The following is a 19300-nucleotide window of genomic DNA, read 5'->3' as shown; positions in this document are numbered from 1 at the left end:
TATTGCATTCTTTAATCTTCAAGTTTCATGAGTATTGTTCTCCCCAAGTACCATAAAAATCATTTTTATGAAGAATTATTCCAATATTCTACTTTAAGTTCTTAAAAGAACTGGGAGACGGACTGAGTCCTTGACTCTTTATCCCGTCATCTGAATGAAGAAAATCTGTGTGGATGGGGTGTTATTGAGCTAAACGCTCTAACCATGACTCGGCAACGGCAATAGCCGAGCCTCAGTTAAAACTTCGCTGGCTACAGCATTGCCATATGTTAAGGTAAAGCCGTCTCTAAAAATTCGGACGATCCCTAGGCCACTCAATCGTGGGCGAAGGACCATCCATCTCAGCGTTGGCTCCACTCAGTGATGGCCGTCACTAAAATTGCTCCCTTAAGGCAAAAAACCTACAAAAACCTTAAGGGAGCAATTTTGGTCTAGTTTCTAAGTATTTTACCTCTTCATTATGCAAAATGGTGTCTTTACTTCATTCGTTTTTGTACTAACTGATCTTCCTTATAATGTTACTTTTATGCTTTCTGCAAGGCATCTTTAATTGTTATCCATGTTTTTTAATCGTTTTGTTTTTCATTATTATTTTCAAATTATTTTTATAGGTAATTATCATTCTTCCTGAATTAATTCTATCCAATATATCTGTTCTCTGTAAAATGCGTCTTATTTTATTCTTTTAGTTCCATCTAGATATGCTGATGTTGAAACGCATAATAGAATTTTAATTCTAGTATAATTTCTGCATTCGTTATAAAGTAATCACACTTTATTACTAATTCATTATTCTTACAAATTTTCAACTAATTTATTCCATTAATTATTTCTTCGTTAGATAGTTGGCATATACCTGGACCAACATATGAATTTTTTTTATTTATTTTGAATAATTAAATTGTGCAGACCTTCGTAAAATTCATTTATATATTTCTAGTAATCTTAATTTTAAATGAAGCCTTCTGCTTGATATATAATTATATTCTTGTACTTTTTTTTCTTTTAAATATTATATCATCCTACTTGCAATAAATGCAATGTCACACGTATAAATCGCAACATTTCTATGAAAACAGAAGCAAGAATTAGTTGGCAAATCCCCCCCCTTCCTCCCCGCTAGCTCTGCGTACTTTTATGGTTAAACAGTCATGTATTAATCATAGGATACTATTTTTCCTCGTGACAGTTTTCCGATGTTTGGATTACCATTCTTCTCGCTGGTCCCTTCTTCCTTCATCATTCCTCCGTGTTCATCAAATAGGGAATCATTCTTATCCAGAGGGGAAGAAGGGATAAGTGGAATTCCGATGATAACCGAATTATTTTTAAAGTTATTCAAAGCTCCCAGCAATCTCTGAGCAGTTATGTAATATATCGTTGACCGGTGACCTCCTTCTTTCTGAAAACTGTCATGCGAATAATGCCGCAAGATAAAAAAAAAAAAAAAAATGTATTTAAGTCTTGAGAAGTACGGTAGAATTCCTAAATGCGCATGTCCATTATCTTCAAGCACTTCAACGTTGTAAGAAATCTGAAGTTCCGTATACAAAAAGGCAAAATGATACGGTTCCGAGAAAAATGGCACTAGAAGACAGCAGATATAATAAGCAATCGTTGATATATCCACAGGTTAGTAGGAATGGGCCTAAGAGAAAGGTTGCTATGAAGACGAGTACTGAATAAGCAGCTGCAAAGAAGAGAACGAGCAGGCTTCACTGCATAGCATGTTAAACTAAGCACAAGAACGGTGATAACGCTGGGATATCGTCGGAACGTGAGCGCGAAATTCTTCCGTCGCTCGTGCTGGCATTCCTTAAGATCTAACAAAGAATCGGCTCGCTAGACAAACCTTCTTACCTGCAAATCCGCAATAAAATTTCTTTTGTCCCCAAATATGCAGTGTGTTGTAACCGTATGAAATCTATGACAGGGAAGCTCTTTTGGTGTTGCCTCCCCCCCCCCTCACATACACGCACAACGAATTTAAGTCGGCATAAGGCGAACATCCGACACTGTCCGGTCATCACTTGGTCGCTTCAAATTGACTTAGAATAACCCCCGTCTGAGTATATTTCGAGCTTTACTCACTCGAGGTAGGATATTAAAGATACATTATAATATGAATAAAATAAAATTTAAAAAAATCAGGTACTTTGTAATCGTGCCACGCGCATGTTACAGCAGAAACTGGCAATTGCACGGTCAGCATGAATGTGCAAATCGTATGCAAATGACCTCTCACCTGCCTGCATACGATATTTTCGCAAAGACTTGCGTGTTGTGTCTTTTGCGCTTCACTTTTATGTATAAACAGAATGCATCTTAAATACTTTTAAAAGACTGCTTTCTTTGCAATTCAGAAAAATTTCTTTGTTCAACACAAAGACCGGAAAATATGGACGAGCTAGAAACATGGCATGGGTTACTGAAGATCCCGCATGCAAATATTAAGCGGCAGACTTTTTGACATCCCTCACTCTGACGAAATGATATGCTGGATTTTTATTATTATTATTATTATTTTTAACTAAGGAGTCATTAACTTAGAAGGGAGTGAGTGAGCAGCGCAGATACATAAACTCAGTGATCAGACGAATGCGATGAACACTCACAATGCTGCTTGTGGATGCCCACTGTGAACACTCAAATGCAGTACTTAATGAGTTAAACAAGAAAGGAAAGAATATTAGTGAGGTATTATGTGCACCGAGAGCAACTGAAGTAGCACGTTCTTTTTTGTTCTGAATCGCTGCCGAGAAAACTTAAGGTTATCGGCTTCTGACAGGTTTGCCTGTTTCACGGGATGAACCTGCCGCCACCACCGTATGAGACTAGCTAACTCATTTTCAATTGAAAAGTCTTTATAAAATGGTTTTTCATATCGCACACAGGATTCGAACCCGGATTTTTTTCCAACTAAGAGGACATCACCTTTATCGACCTACGAAGGCTCCTAGAATTAAGTGTTTCAATGCATCTGTCGCTCGCTCAGAGGAACTATAGTTTGACGATCGAGTGAAGTGTAGTTATTGTTTTATTTTAACAAAAGTATTTTTTTTTCACAATATTTCTTCCCAGCCTTACTTCACCATTAAAAATGACAACCGTCTTAATATTTCGTAGTCTCTTCTCCCCCCCTCCTTCTTGCCAGGACTGTCATAATCCGGAGTGACAGACTCGTCCAAGGCCTCATATATCTTTTCCGTAGATCTGCGGAGTGTTCAGGGTGAAGGATTCAAAAGGCAGAAGCTCTAGAATCCACGTAACCCAACCTTATTTTCAATGTTTTCCGTACCTGCTGCCACATAACGCTGTAACTCTGGTTTTCAAACTACCCTTGTCCTTCGCAGATGCCCTTGCTTCTACGCAGCTCGCCCCTCCTGCCTCATTCATTTCGGAAAGTGATTCTTTGGTGGGTCATATACGTTATCCACATCAGACTAGGCTAGAAACTGCAAAATCTTCTGGATGAAGAAATGCTCCTGGCAAGGAGCATCTCTTCATCCAGATTTGCAGTTTCCTTAATCAAATAGTTTTTTTTTTTTTTTTTTTTTTTTTTTTTTTTTTACAAGGAGGGATAATTAGCCCCTTAGCCCCGAAGGAGACCCGGCTCTACCCGCGGGGAATGGGTCTCCATTTATCGCCTCTTACGATTGTGCAGGAGTGCGGTTGAAGTATTCTACTACCCGCCCCCAACACGGGGAAACCCTATTTTACAAGATTCAAATCCGGCGATCACGAACACCTGGAAGTAGCTGGGGTTTGTTCGACGCACCACTCTCGAATAGTAACGAGGTATTATGCTAATAGAACAGCACCTTTACCATCAAAGAAGACGTTCGCGAGGCATAGATGCGCCTTATATATGCTAATAAATAAAGCACAGGCTATGCGTAACAACACTAAAAGATTCCCAGACCACACGCTCCTTATCATAACGCTACATCTTTCATCGCGATGACTCCTCGCCCTCAGGTTATTGTAAATTTTTTCCGAGTCTTCAGTGGTCCAATGACGTCCTTTACAAGCAAACTGAACGCGCAGTCGCCGATGATTAAGAAAGCATCAGTCCTTTGACTGGACGTATACTTTCGAGATTCATACGAAGGTCAGGGAAATACTGCCATTCGTGCGCTGGTTATATTCCACGATCAGACCAGACGTTCCGTAGTTTTTCGCCTACGGGCTTACACAAGCCTGAACAGCCCTGCTACACCACTAGCAGCGATGAAGAATGGACACCATTAATCCGAACACCTTAATTACAGCCCTCTACGAACAGCCTGCAATTCTGGCGGGTTCATGAATATTGACAACCATCAACCGATAACCAACAATCATGCCTTTTTCGAAGTCCGTCAGATCACATCTCTTGCCAGTGTCACACACCTCTAGTGTCACTTATACTGGCTTCACCGCGATACAAATACTACCTAACAGGAATGGTTGCTTACTTGGGGTGGTCGTAACATTTTGAAAGGACGACTGTGCAGACAACGTTTCATACGCACGGAAAGACATGACGAAGCCAAAAACATGACTTAAACCCAAAAATCATCAATTGGTGATTTTTCTCAAAACTGTTTACTCCGAACTACGCATACTTAAGGGGGGGGATAAATAAAAATAGAATAGGCAGGTATTCCTCGTTTAACGAAGTTTCGCTTACAGATTTTATGGATGGCACGTTCGTTAAATGAGGATTGCTTACATTCAATGAGTAAATTTCTTGCAATAATGGAACAGTTTGATGGTTGAAACCGAATGTTAAAATGTAACCATGTTTTCGTGACAGAAACAAGTTAAAGGACAAAATATTCCCCGTTCTCAACACAGTGGTAAGATGCTACTGATTCAAAACTTTTGTTTGGGTTTAATTTAACCCATAAATGTCGGTGATATTTTCATATGTTAGAGGAATTAGACATACGGGCCGTCTTGTGAATATTCGGTCATTTCGATTTTTTTAAAATAAAAATCCCATTTAGCACGCAACGCGCACCAATTTTCTAAAAGTTCTAGTTCTGAAAGTTCTAGTAAAATAAGAAATCTAATCTTAAGATTAGTTTTCCCAACCATGCATTTCTTCTGTCAATGCATCTCTATGCTTGTATAAGAGTCACTTGAAATCTCACTTTATCCTTTACTTTCAGTGGCGTTCCATTTAAGGAAATCTCCGTAGGCTATTTAAAGTAGTTGCTCACTTTTTTTTAAAGATCATTTTTGCATGTTTCGGAAAACACACTGCCCCCCCCCCCTGTTTCTCTATTTCTATCTTCGACCTATTCAAATCAAATCTACGCAGTATTCTAAACTAGGATGCTGCTATTACGGCACGAGATATTTAATTTCCAAAGTAAACGATATCCTCTATGTTAACAAGGATCTCGAGCAGAGGTTAATACGATTTTTGATTTGATGTAGTTTCAAGTAAAAGATCTCGAGTATACTTCCTATTTGCGAAACCTACCGAGACGAAAAGTACACAAAAGAGAAACAGATACCGTAAGGTCGTATCAGAGCTGAAGAGCCGATGGAGGAGAAAGTTATCATCGGTTCCCATCTATTTTATATCTTGTTAGGAAAGAACCACAAATTCCCTGCAGAGGGTTCCACAATCCGATAATATCTTGCAATATGGAAGGAGACTCTCCTCGCTGTGAACAAAAGAGACGACACACGCGAAACTCAGTCGAAACTTTAAAGGCTTTGACTTTGAGTGAGCACTTCGGAGATGGTTACATCAAAGCAAGAGGTACGGGATGGGATAAGATATGAGAATGACTGTCATTTTCAATGGTGGAGACGCAATTATGCGAGCTAGCTACGTTCGAATTGCGCATGCTCAAAACGTTGCGAAGAAAACTCATCCACAGACTGAGTATTGAACACTGTAGATGGGTAATATTTAGTCAAAAGGTGAAAAGTCATGGCAACAGCGGACGAAAGGTTCATATCAAGTTGCCAGATTTGAAGGTTTTGCAATCTCGCATGTGGATAATTGATTATTAAATTGGTATTTGAAATCTTTAGACATTTTTAAAAACGTTTTTTAAACTTAAATTAAAATTAGAAAAAATAAAAAGGTCAAATATTAATATTTCATTTGTCACTAAAAAAGTTACTCGATCCCATCTATACATTTTTAGTAAATAAAGAAAAACCTAAATGAAAAAAAATACGACAGGTTAAAACCAGCCACAAGATACAGTATCTGCATATTGCTCAAATCATTTAAGTATTCATCACTTAAACGATCAAGTCAAATATTAACAGAACCTTTGCTAATCAATGCTAACAATCTGGGGAACTGTGTGGCGAGTAGATGGCAGCAATCGTAGTTTGCATTGATTATATAACGCAGCAAAGCGAAAGTTGGAAGGTTCAGATGGCCTCAGTGGTCTAGAACAAGTGCACAAAACTAAAACGACGCTGGTGAATCAAATGAGGTGCCGGGGATCTAACGATGTCAAATATGAGTGGTTTAGGTCAAGGCTGATGTTTACAACTAAGTATGCCAGGAAAATGTGTCATATTTATGGTATCGTAATTTACCGTATTTGTAAATGGCATTTTCTCTGAGTGGGTGTTCCTTCTTTCTTAGAAGCGATTCGAAGACTGGCAATATCCAGCCAAAAAGGCGTCATCACTACCGACTGCCCTACTGAAGTAGCATATGAAATGGAAGCAGTGATTGACAAATGGTAGCCGTGAAAGATGGTGAAAACCTTCGGTCAAAGACCAGTGTGATCGAGTTTCTAGAACTTGGTGTCCAAATACCATCGTCACTAGCACATTAGGCGATAAAGGTCAAAAGAATTGTGGCGACTTTGTGTCCGTTTGTAAATATAAATTATTGGGAATAATCCACGAATGTATTCGGAGAATATTCAGAAACAGTCACCAAAACTTTTACTAACAACTAAAAATGAATAATTATTTCTTGATTAATGAAATCCCATTTCGTTATTTCCAGGGGCTTTCACGTGTTTCAGAGAAAAATCATTAATCAAGTTCTCAGACCATTTCTGCAGATGACTGTGAAGTCAGTCACTGCGAAAACAATATCGTCTGCACTCAATTCCTACTTCACAATCTTTATGTACGGATATTAGCATGAAATGCATAAAAAATATTCCATTGTTAAGAATTTGAACAATTTACTATTTGTTCGCAACTTCCATTGTTAATATATTTTCAACTACAAGCCACCATCCGATTTAAACAATCGGAACAGAACAGGAAATGCAAAAAATAAAAATGAAAAAGGCAAACCACCTGAAAGTCAGAATTCTCCGTGTGCCGATTAGATATTAACCTTTCCGCCTGCAAAACAACACGAACAGCTTTTTTTTTTTTTTTCTTTCTTTCCATTTCGTCATCAGCTCCGCCCGCCGTTGCAGATACGTACAAGTGTCTGTGTGCGTGCGTGCGCGCGCGCGCGCGTTCGAACCCTTCTAAAACAAACCGGCGGGCGGGCGTGCGCGCGAGAACACAACCACCAAAAGATACAGTCGGGAACCGAAAGTTTTCGACGCTTGCACGTAAAGTCCACGGCAGCAGAAACGATCCCGACTGACGTCTATCGGAAAACGTGTTCTCGTACAGCGTTTTCGTGCATCGGAACTGTCAGTGCAGACCTGAACGCCGAAAGAGCGAATTAATCATGTCATGTCCTTTCCGTGACAAAGCCATCCATTCCACCCTAAAGAATGTACGGAAGATTTCAGGGATTAGATTTTTGTACTCGCGAAGTTGAACTCCGTAGATGAGCACGTCAGTGCGTTTCGTTCGAAAACTTAAGGGGGAGGGGAGAACATTAAAGGGTGGGAGGGAGGGAAGGGCGTCTGTTGTGTGTGTGTGTGTGTGTGTGTGTGTGTGTGTGTGTGTGTGTGTGTGTGTGTGTGTGTGTGTGTGTGTGTGTGTGTGTGTGTGTGTATGTGTAGTTTTCTCTTACTAACGTCGCATCAAGCGGATAACAGCAGACAAGGCAGGAGTTGAAAGACTCACCGCAGACAGCGTGAGTGTGTGTGTGTGTGTGTGTGCGTGCGCCGCTAAATTAATTAGCTTCCTGAAACCCTGATGTTCACAAAAAGAGCAAACAGATGAGAATTAAAAAAATAAAAATAAAAAGCCCGCATTCGTGGACCCTATTTATACATGGAAATTTAGGCAAATTTAATTTGGGGAGGTCAGCTATAAGAAACTTTAAGTCACCTTAATTTTCTGAGCAAAGATGATTTTTTTTTTTTCAATTTTTTTTTTTTTTATATTATTATTGGCTGCTGGTAGTTGGCTGATAATTTTCAACATCCTTTGTACATCGAAATTCTAATCATCTTAATGGTAGAACACATCTGCGAAAAGATTAAACAATACAGAAAAGAAATAGCGACTTTTTTTTTTTTCACTCGTGAAAAAAAATGTTTTTTCTACACGAAATTTCCAAAATAAAAAAAACGAAACCTTTATTTGTCGAATCCGCACGGCATTGTGACATAAGCCATTAAGGAGACGTATCGCTTGTTAATAGTAGGTTTCCGTTCTACGGTGATTACCGCGAGATTTATCTGTGGACATCGCAAGTATCTCTCTGGATTTCGTCCTCTTTTGCAGACAATGCGATCACAGTTCTTATTCCTACTAATCCATTAACTTAATGTCAGCAACTACCCTGTCCATCAATAAATGACAATTTACAAGCAGGCGCTTTATGTCTAAAGAACAAAAAAGATCCTGTGTTGTTCTCTCGATATAATAAAATAGCTTGATAATGAAATGAGATGCAAATATTGTTTTAAATGCATTAAAACAATAAGCAATAGATATTTAAATTACTTAAAAACGGGGTTACTGTTAGTCATAAAACGAAATATCACTGAGACCTTTCCGAGCAGGTACATCCAACAATTGCATTTATCACACGTTTCCAACAATGACATTTATCACAAGCGCTTCCAACAATGGAATGAAGTCACAATAGTAGGAAGTTATGAGTGTTAAGAACGTCTATGGAATAGCAAAAGCTAATAACTCAATAAAAAGACAGTATTTCAACGAGTTATGGGAAGAAGTCTACTACTTTTTTTTTTTTTTTTTTTGGGATGGCTGCAAAGTATCGTCGAGTGAAAATGCATTTGCGGTAAAGGTAGTAAGTTTGATGCGTTAGCTTTGTTGAGCAAACCATCATATTGGGACATCTCCGGCCATTCCACTCACTCAGTCCAGCCAAAGAAAAAACAAAAATGTGACAGTAGCTTTTGCTATCCCGTACACTGCTTTATCATGATGCTTCAACAGAACGTCAGAAGAGACATGTATGAGCGTACAACTTGCGTCAGTCACTTCTAGAATACAAAGAACTGCTTACAAATAAAAGCAGGGGAAGGAGAGCAAACGGTGATCTGACATCTGATTGACATTACCCACCTCCGGACTCAGTAAGAAAGTCCTAAACTTCAAGAATATTCTCTGAAGCATAATTATCGCACAGATAACTCCAGAGGAAAATAAGTAAGGCAAACTGGCGAGAGACTAACATAGAACGGAATAAAATATTACTAGTATAGATCACAAACCGTATCAAGATCTTGTCCGTTAGAAAGCTTTAAGACTAATTCCGAATTTAAAAAAAAAAAATAAATAAAAAATAAACTCCGACGCTGAATGCAAGTTGATATTTTCAAGTCTTACACAAATACTCCTTTATTATCATCCACTCCTGGTTTCACAAAGGCTCTCTAACTACCCCTCTAATTATCCTCCATTCAGCTCCTGAGGCCTTTTACTATTTTTCTCCAAAGTTGCTCATTAGGAAAAACACAGCTTCAGATAAATGTTATTCCTGTCTTTGCAACTCGTATAGCCATCCTTTTATCATAAACGTCCGTCTTGATCGATACGCAGTCTCTATTAATTTGAGTACTTTTTTGATATCAGCAAAATACCGCCGTAAATTGGAACGGAATGAAGACGTGCCAATCAAATAATTATAACCATGTTAAAATCTCGCATGACTGCCGTTACAAGATCACACAGAAAATAGCTTCCATTTGAACTCATCGGTGAAACAATTGATTCCTATGGGAACCATTTTGCTTCTTCACCAGTTGGATGACGTAATTATTAATGAGGGTTGTAACAATTGGTAATCTTTTCAAATTACTTCAAAAATTGGGATGTTTTTTTTTTTATTATTATTTATTTAGAGGACATGTAAGTCAATAAATGAAAACCAGATATGTTGTTTTTGACGTCCTACGATTTTTATTTTCAAAATTACCTTTTTTTAAATAGCATGTTCCAGAAGAGACGCAATCAGTTAACAGATTCGTTAATAATATTGCACCATTGTTTACATTTCAAAGAAAGAGAAGCCAGTAACGACTGATCTTTGCAAACTGATTCTGATCATTTAATATCTAAAAATTAAAGGAACTAGATTCTTTGCTACGGGGAACAATAACAAAAAAAACTTAAAAAGTTTCATGTTTTATTCAATATCACTTTCTAAACATTTAGAATGCAGAAGCACACAATTCAAGTGTACCAATTTCCGTCCAACTTCATACTCCAGTGCACTCGGTGTAGTTTTGTGCAGCATCTTCAAGAATATATTATTTGAAATAATTGAAGGAGGTGAGCGAAAAAGTATCGATAAATTCAGAACAGAATCCTCAACCGAAATACTAATGCAGAATGGGAAAAGAACTCCAATATTGTGAATTCCATATTCACCAATTCCTGTGATGTCGAACTTAGATTTAAAATTAAAACAAGTTTTCTCTCTTTGGTTGTGTATGTGTGGGTGTTAGACACGATCTTTCTAATTACGACAAATGTACACGTATACCTTAATGTTCTACACGAGGTCAGCGATAGATGGATTTCACCGCTCGGTGTGAGACTACTGTCCTGTTTATCTGTAGGCCTGATATGGTTGGAAAAAATACTCCTGTTTGGTTTCTAGAGCAGGTAAAAAATATAAATAAAAAATAAAATACAAAAACAAAAAGAAAGAAATCGGCTCACCTACGGTGCAAATGTACTATAAGTAAGCAAATTACCCTTTTGTGTGTAAAGCCACTGGGGAAAAAAAAATCTATAACAGTAAATGAAATTAAAAAAAATCTTCAAATATAGCTCTCGCCTTCATGACTTTTGCATTTCGATGGTGTTTTACGATTTTAACCTAAGAAAAGCAAAAATAATTAAAAGACGATCTCCATGTTTTTTTTTTTTTTTTTTTTTCTGTCAGTACAACACAAGCTACACGTCTTAGAGTCTACTTGGAGCGCATCTAGAATGCGCTGGTGATAACAAGATCACATGAAGAAACGTTCAAATAAGTATTACAAAAGTTAAGTACACCATTATTTCTCCCTGTCTTATGCAAACTCTCCAAAGACAATTTCATAAGTTTGTTGGGTGCTTTTAATTCTTTTTGAACTACGAGAAAAAAGATCAAATTGCAGTTTTCCTTATCCATATTCTCCGAAAATGATGAACGAACCTTTTTGTAAGAACCATACAAAAGATGAAAAGTGACAATTACGTGGAAATATTACGGTAATTTACGGACTTGGAAAAATAAACACCCATACATACAATCAGAATAAGCAAAGTAACAATAAATACTCGTATGCAGTGCGATTCAATGCGGTTAAGTTTCTGGAAGATAAAAGTTGGCAGCTGTGTTTATTTCACGTGCCACTGGCTCAGTAATTGTAACACGCAGATGTGGCTACTTTTGATTATTATCTCTATGAGGCGTTTCTGTGGCAGTTCTTGAATGGCGTGGAAACAAATCAATGGCTTCCATTGAATGCTTGGAAGTACCTTGTACAGAAACAACTTGAGTGAAGTAAGCGTGACAGCACATTAGTTATAGTGGACAAGAAAAGTTAGCCGTCTGACGGTTTAAAAAAACACGGTAATATTAGAAGTGAGCGAAATCATCTAGAAAAATACGCATATATTAAATTCTGCAGTAGTTCGTATATAGAGGGAGCTTTAAAATGGAAAGAATATGTTTAAATAGAAATTTCTATATTCATTCAACACTTACTGACTGAATATGTAACAATAATCAGACATGTTTATAATAAAATTACACCTTTTACGACTTTTTAATAATGTTTTTAATGACCTGAATTATAACCTAGAGAGAGGACTGAGTTCCTAGAAAAAACTTAGGAACTAATTTTTTACGATTCATACATTAAAAATCATTTTTCATATATATAACTATAAAGTAATTATGTTACTTATAAAACCTTAAAAAAATTTAAAGGAGATGACAAATAATTAAAAGATGGGATAAGATTTCCAAATACACCTTTTCCTTATGACCATAGATTTTATATATGTAGGCATTATAGAATATCAATACGAAAATGATCAATACCCTTGGAGGGTAATGGATGGCAATGCTGTAGTCAATGAAGTTCTAACTGAGACTCGGCTGTTGCTGTTACCCTCCTACCATGATCAGAGCTTTAATAGCTCAATAACACCTTATCCTTACACTGTCCTCTACAGATAACGGGGAAGATGAAAAGCATTCTTGCATTCTGGCCCCTTTAAGCCAGTCCTTTTAAGGACAATACGAAAATTCCCTGGTAGACGGAAACAAAATACCTGGGTGTAATTCTCGACAAAAAAAGCTATCTTTCAACCAACACATCAAGTCTACGTGCGCAAAGGCATCTAAAGCCATAGCTCAGATCTATCCGCTGATTAACAGAATCAAATTGCAACTATACCAGATGATGATTCGTCCTATAATCACCTATGCCTCTCCGGCCTGGAACCACACCTCTAATACTAACTTTATCAAGATACAACGAGTGCTTGAGAATGATTCTGAACGCCCTGTGGTATGTTAGAAACAATCAACTTCATAAAGATACAAATATTCCCTATATTTTCTCTTTTCTACGATCCTTAGCATCTAAGTTCTTCCTAAAGACGTCCACACACCCCAACGATTTGATTCAGCAATCGGCAGCATACGAGGCAACGGACATATTCAAACATAGAAGACCAAAAGCTATATTAGCCTCCTTTAGTGATGCATAATCTCCATGCCCATTCAGGGCGAGCAAACTGCTCATACATTTTACCCTCACTTTAACCACAACAGATAGCGGGGAATATGAAAAGCATCTTGCTTCACCCCTAAAGACATAAATGTCAATTGTCTCTCATAAGCGAAATCAGAGGTTACGTACTAGTAAAAACTGTGTACTAGTTGATCATTTTGGATAGTTATCCATTTTTATACGGTCGCTGCAAATTCTTGTTTTGTTTTTTATTGTATGTTTTTAAATCTTCAATCCACACTTCGCACATTTTACTTCATTAACGTCACGTAATCAACGATTTCAGCAATTGTGTGAACAAAGCATGACAGACTTGCTCAAGCATTATCGTCTGCAATCAAAATAGCACTTTTATACAAATGTTATCGCCCTTCCTAGGCGCCATTTCAAGACATCATTGCTAATTTACTCTTTCACCGCCACAGAATTGAAACCCAGCCAGACTTTTGCTGGCATCTTATCCTTCTGAATCCGTCTCTCGCTGTAGTTCCCAAAAGGCAACCGTCAAAGAACAATTTTTCTCGGTAATTACACGAAGCTGGAAATTTCTTTTTACTCATTTCCAGAATTACAACTTGATGTTTATCCCTTATACAATCGTGATACTTAAGTCCTTTGCAGTATTGCTAAGGCATTAACCCACTATCACCTGTAATCCAACACACCTAATGACTTCAGTTCTTTCTAAAAAAAGAATAAAAGGCGCCATCCTGCGGCCAATTCGAAATTGCTAGGGAAAAAAAAAAAGCCATAACATTATTTCTATGTACGCCAGTGCATTGATTCACTGCAATCATTGAACACAATTTGTCAGCTACGAGAATTAAGGATAAGATTCAGGCCTCACGTTCAGCGCGCGCCTGGATATAAAAAAAAACAGCTAAGAGCGTGGTAATTTTATTATGAAAAACCCGCAGCAAAGGTTTTACGATTTGATAAACAGCCACGTAATAATTCTTTACTCCCGATATTTCATTTATGTCGCGGAATATTTACAGCGGCCGTAAGTAAAACGGACCGCGATGCGGTGTTTAAGTGTTCGTTTCCAGGTACGTAATGCGATTAGCAGAAGCGGTGTTGGTACCCGGGGCTGAATCCCGAGTTAAGTTTCATTCGTGTGGTTGCTACATTTATACTTAGTGGGAAGACAAGGAACGTGGATTACATCTAAGGGATTTAAAAAGCCCCCCCCCGCCAAGCCAACTATAGTATAGTACAGAATTATGTGTATTTAAAAGCCGCGATAACAGCTTTGTCTGCCTCAAAATAAAATATTAAAATATCAACAATTCCTAAGAAGCTGAAACAACGTGAATTATTTCATCTCATTTGAAGCAACACCAATCGAATAATTTAATACATTCGCAAGTTTCCTTAATCTGATGCAATTTTTTCAGCTGATTTAAAATAAAATATTAAAAATTTATAATTACTGAAAAATCCCATTTTACTTATTTTTAATTTTGTTTTAAATATAGATTAACATAAAAATATTTCAATTACATGATTATCCTCTGTTTTTTTTTAATCTCTCTTTAATTTACCTGTTTTAAAACCACATCCTTTTCTTTGCCCATAATCCCTGACATCCCACGAAGCTATGTACAGTAATCCTTAAGTTCACCTTCATTACGTCTCCCCCCCCCCCTCCCATGAAAGAGCTTCCTTAATTATTCTTCCTTTCTAAGGAAGAGGAAAACTGAACCTTCATTGCTCACCTCTTGCCGACCAATAACATCAGTGAATATGAAGGCATGCCTAAGCCTCCCCGCCACTCAATTTTCCATAACAACCCCTGGATGCAAAAAAAAGGACAAATTAGCCACACTAACTGTATATTAAATATATATGTACTATTAATAAACATTAAATGAAATATAATAAATTATATAAATTAAAAAAAACGAGCAGAATAAACTATTGTCTAGCCCACAGATGGAATGGAATCCAGTTTTGTGCACCTACTCCCAAAAATGGGGAGATCTCCCACCAAAGTAAGTTTCCAAGGATGAAATCTTAGAATACTTAAAAGTATATCTCTAAATCCTCCTTCCTTAAAGCAAAAATCTCACAAGAGTTTGAAAGCAGAAGCAACCCATTTGTTAAGATTAAAACAACAATGCTTATTTTCACCATTGTCCCAACAATGATCCAGTTTTTAATTTGAAAATGGTTTAACATTTTATGACGCTTGTAGATAAATTGTAACAATTAACTTTAGTTTTAACAATTAGTGTTTTTTTTTTTTTTCGTGTTAACATTCTTTTGTTTTGATTAAATATCAGAACAGTTTCACTAACCCGTAGAAAATCTAGTTCTGGGAATCAGTCTCAAACCTAGAACAAGACACGCCTCCTTGGGAGCGAATAGATAATCACAGTACTCAAGAAACATGATGGCAAGTAACAAAACGAATCAGTAGAAGACTGCTAAAATCACTGACTGCAACCTTTTCTGTTTTCGTGGGTAAAAGACCAATATCACTCACGAAAAAGATACTAATGTACAATCAGTGAAACTGTTCTAATATTTAAACAAAAAGAAACAAAAAAACGTGAGTTAATTGTTACAATTTATCTACAAGCGTCATAAAATGTTAAACCAAATTAAAAACTAAATCATTGTTGGGGCAGTGCTGAAAATAAGCATTGTTGTTTTGCTCTTAACAAATACGCATGTCCTTATGGAACTATTTTGAATTACGTACAATTTGCTGACGGTCGAACATAATTATGTGCATATATTATTCTTTATTATTCCCATAGCCGATCTAAATGAGAAATTTTATCTGATACAAATGTGCGTAGATATTTGCGTACTTGGATAAGATTTTCTAAACATAAAAAAAAAAACTTGTATTTTCATGTTGCTTCGCCATTTCATTATCGAAAAGATGCAGAAGTGTCTCAGTACTGCATAATCTAGCCATTGTATTCTAAAATTCGGTACGAGTAAACAGCTAGCGACAGTTCAGACCCAATGAATAAAATTATCATTATCTGAGTTGTCTATACATGGCGATCTCAATGCATTGGATATAATGCGTGTTCATGCAAAAATAATTTATATTATCTTAAGCGGGTTTCAAGTCGAACCCATTACAGCTTTATTAGAAGGATAAGCCTTTAATCGTTGGTTAAAAAAAATATCCCAGATTATTAAGTTTGTAAGCTATGGATCGAAATAAGATGAAGCCAATTAAGGCTTTTCCCTATTGCTGGATACTTAACAGGATTTCAAAGCCTTTGAAAATGAAACGAACTGCTGAAGATTTAAAGGTGAAATCATTTGTTATATATTAGAAATCCCATGCATATAAGTTTTTCGATTTGTAAGCTTCGAATCACGTGTTTGATTCAGTTTCATAGGAAAAAAAATATTACGAGAATAATTTTTGAACCTGGAAAAAAATTGGACTCCGGTATGATTGCTGAAAATAAAAAAAGTCCAGCAATCTTACTGGAATTCGATACCAGTAAACTCAGGAGTAACTACCAAATCCACCGACTGTAGCAAAAAAATTCTTTCTGGAGACACGAGAACTGTTTAAACCGATCAAAATAACAAACTCTGACAGAATAAAATGCTCCATAGCACATCTGTTTTACCTTAATATTAAATGCAGTTCATATATGCGAGATGACAGAGAGAGGTTAAAAAAGAAAGCAGTTTTTAAACATTTCCTTGCTATGTAGAAGTATGAGAAAGGATAAGAGGAAGCGAAATAAGGTTGCAGGTGCGAGACTTCTAACAACCCAGCCTTACACAAAGAAAATAAACTTCGTCATTCTCATTTTTAAGTTTAGCTTAAATCCGGTAATCATTTTACAAAGGCATGAGCAGCTGTGATCCATTGTTGAAGTAGACACCAGACGACTGTTTCTGTGACGTAACAATTCAAACCACTGATTTGATTTTTGGGCAGAATATGCACAATTAATGATTATTTTAACAGAAAAATAAACAATGAAATATTAGCTCTTTAAAAAAATGTTATATTATACAAGAAAACTTATTTAATAATACTTTTTTTACATTTGCAATTTAAAAATTAAATTACGTTTTCAGCTCAACAATGTATATGCATATTTTACAACTTTTTTTTATTATTTGGCTGTTTGTAGGGTGTTAGTAAATACGCGAAATTAACGCAACCAACAAAAAAACTCCGCTTTTTTAAACGCAATTCCTAATTTTTAGCAATTGCCAAGTCAAACTTTAATTAAAGCGGTGTATAATACTGACAGTTAAAAATGTTTTAACTGCATCCCGAAAAGAAAGAAAAAGCTCCAGTTAATGAGATGAACTATCAAGAGCAGAAACCATTCAGCCATGTTTAAATTGCTATCTTATATTTCTCCTTCATTCTTCTAAAGTTCAGCTTACGTTTCGAACAGGTTAATTTAAAAAAAAATCCTTTGATAATTTTTTAATTCTTACTAAATTAATTGAATCTCTGGAGATTCAAAAAAAAAAATTTCATTTTGTTTGGTGGATTGGTTTTCGGGCAAAGTCAGCCTGAGGACCAACTTTGATATTGCAACACTACTCAATTATATTAACATTTCTGTAAACTACATCGCCGGGAGATACACAATTACATAGAAGGTTCGTTATCACAATTAGTCAAGAAATGTATCCACGCATCGAATTCTAAACTTTTCTTAATGTTAAACAAGAAATTCTAAATCGTGATTTTTTTATTTTTTTTTATTTAAATAGAAAATGATAAATGTTTTCATACACGATCGATAGATGGCAGTTATCGATACTCACGTGCATAAGAATTCCTCAGCTGATCACGTCAAGTGAAGATAACAGTGGGATGTGGAACATTAATTGAATCGTACAAAAAAAAAAAAAAAAAAAAAAAAAAACCTTATCAGCACCAATCAAATATTCAGAACACCAACATCAATAAATCACACACGCAGTTGATGATGTACGGACAGGGGAAGGCAAAGAAAAAAAAAAAAACATTCACGTGTATACGTCAAACTCTTATACTCAAACACAGATCACTATCGTGACCAGCAAACACATTTATGTGTTTCTAAGAATACATGTGTAATCGGTTGGCTAGAAACTACAGAAAGAAGGCGAAAGTTCAACTATAATAATAATCATGAATATTATACGAAGGCATTAGGAGAAACCATACACGCATCAGTACATACCCATTCTTTCTCGGCAACTTAGTTGGGCTCAGATGCGATAGGAGATGAACAAAATGTAGCAGCCAACGTATCGGTTTCCCGACTTCGCCTGGGTAGAGAGCGAACTACTGCTGCATGAAAACCGCTACACTGTGACATCAAGGAAGTGGCGGTCTCATTGCCTCCAAGCAAAATTACTTGGCTACTAATTACTTTAGCGACCTGCGTTTCGGAAGTCGGTGGCTGCACCTGACCCTATGGGATTAAAGGCGAGATGGACCGCACACACACACGTATGACAGTACAAAAAGGATTTCGCGCGTGCACACACGCCAATATCCGCGTGTCGATTAAAACGGTCGTAGAATCGTGCTGAATTTGTGTTTCGTTAAGAGGATAGGGGGGGGGGGGGATTAATTGGCGAACAATTTCTCTGATGGTAGACCGGGAAATCGCTATTAGTAATTAATTTTAAAAAAAAATCTTTGAATGACCGTTTATCTTACGTACCTTCTCACAATTTCCGCAAGTCTTAGGTCCAAGAAACGTAAATATCGAGTCCTTGCACATGTCCGAAACAAAGCAACAGATACGTCAGGAGAATAGCACGCTCATTAGTGTAGCGGGGGCTACACTACGCTACCGCTCACGGAATTAGCTTCCTCCTCTTCCTCTGTTCGCATCACTTGCAGCATTCTCCGCGGTTTTCTGCTCCAGCAGCTTCGTGCTTGGCCCCGCCGCTTTCTCTCTACTCGCTGATCGGCGCCGGAGAGAGAGAGAGATAGTTCTTTATAACCACTTTCGTCGCCATCTGGTGGTTACTGGAAAACAACAAGTTAAACGCTATGCTAATAGTTTTAATCATCATATTTCAAGTCTTTCTTTTCCTGAAGATGCGCGCTTCTACGTAATAATATCCGATATTTTCACGTGAGGATATTGTTGACAACGAAATCAACAATGTAAAATAGCAAATGTCAAAAGCACATTGAAGACGAACTTTGAGCGCAAAAGACAACAATCAGACAGGATATGTTT

The 19300-nt window shown here is 36.9% G+C and overlaps 1 protein-coding gene across 1 annotated transcript in view; it reads right to left on the bottom strand.

Annotated features, from left to right (window-relative positions):
- LOC150104667 (toll-like receptor 6) overlaps positions 1-18994 on the bottom strand; it is a 274762-nt gene extending 255768 nt beyond the window's left edge. The window contains exon 1 of the mRNA XM_090395254.1: positions 18773-18994. The gene's annotated coding sequence lies outside the window, so the exon portion shown is untranslated. The remainder of the gene's footprint in view (positions 1-18772) is intronic.
- Positions 18995-19300: the final 306 nt, after the last annotated feature.

This window comes from Typopeltis vanoorti, chromosome 7 (assembly GCF_054136105.1).
Source record: "Typopeltis vanoorti isolate ZY-2024b chromosome 7, IOZ_Tvanoo_1.0, whole genome shotgun sequence".
NCBI lineage: Eukaryota > Metazoa > Arthropoda > Arachnida > Uropygi > Thelyphonidae > Typopeltis > Typopeltis vanoorti.
The sequence above is the reverse complement of the archived record's forward strand: the minus strand, read 5'-3'. Positions and strand labels throughout refer to the sequence as shown.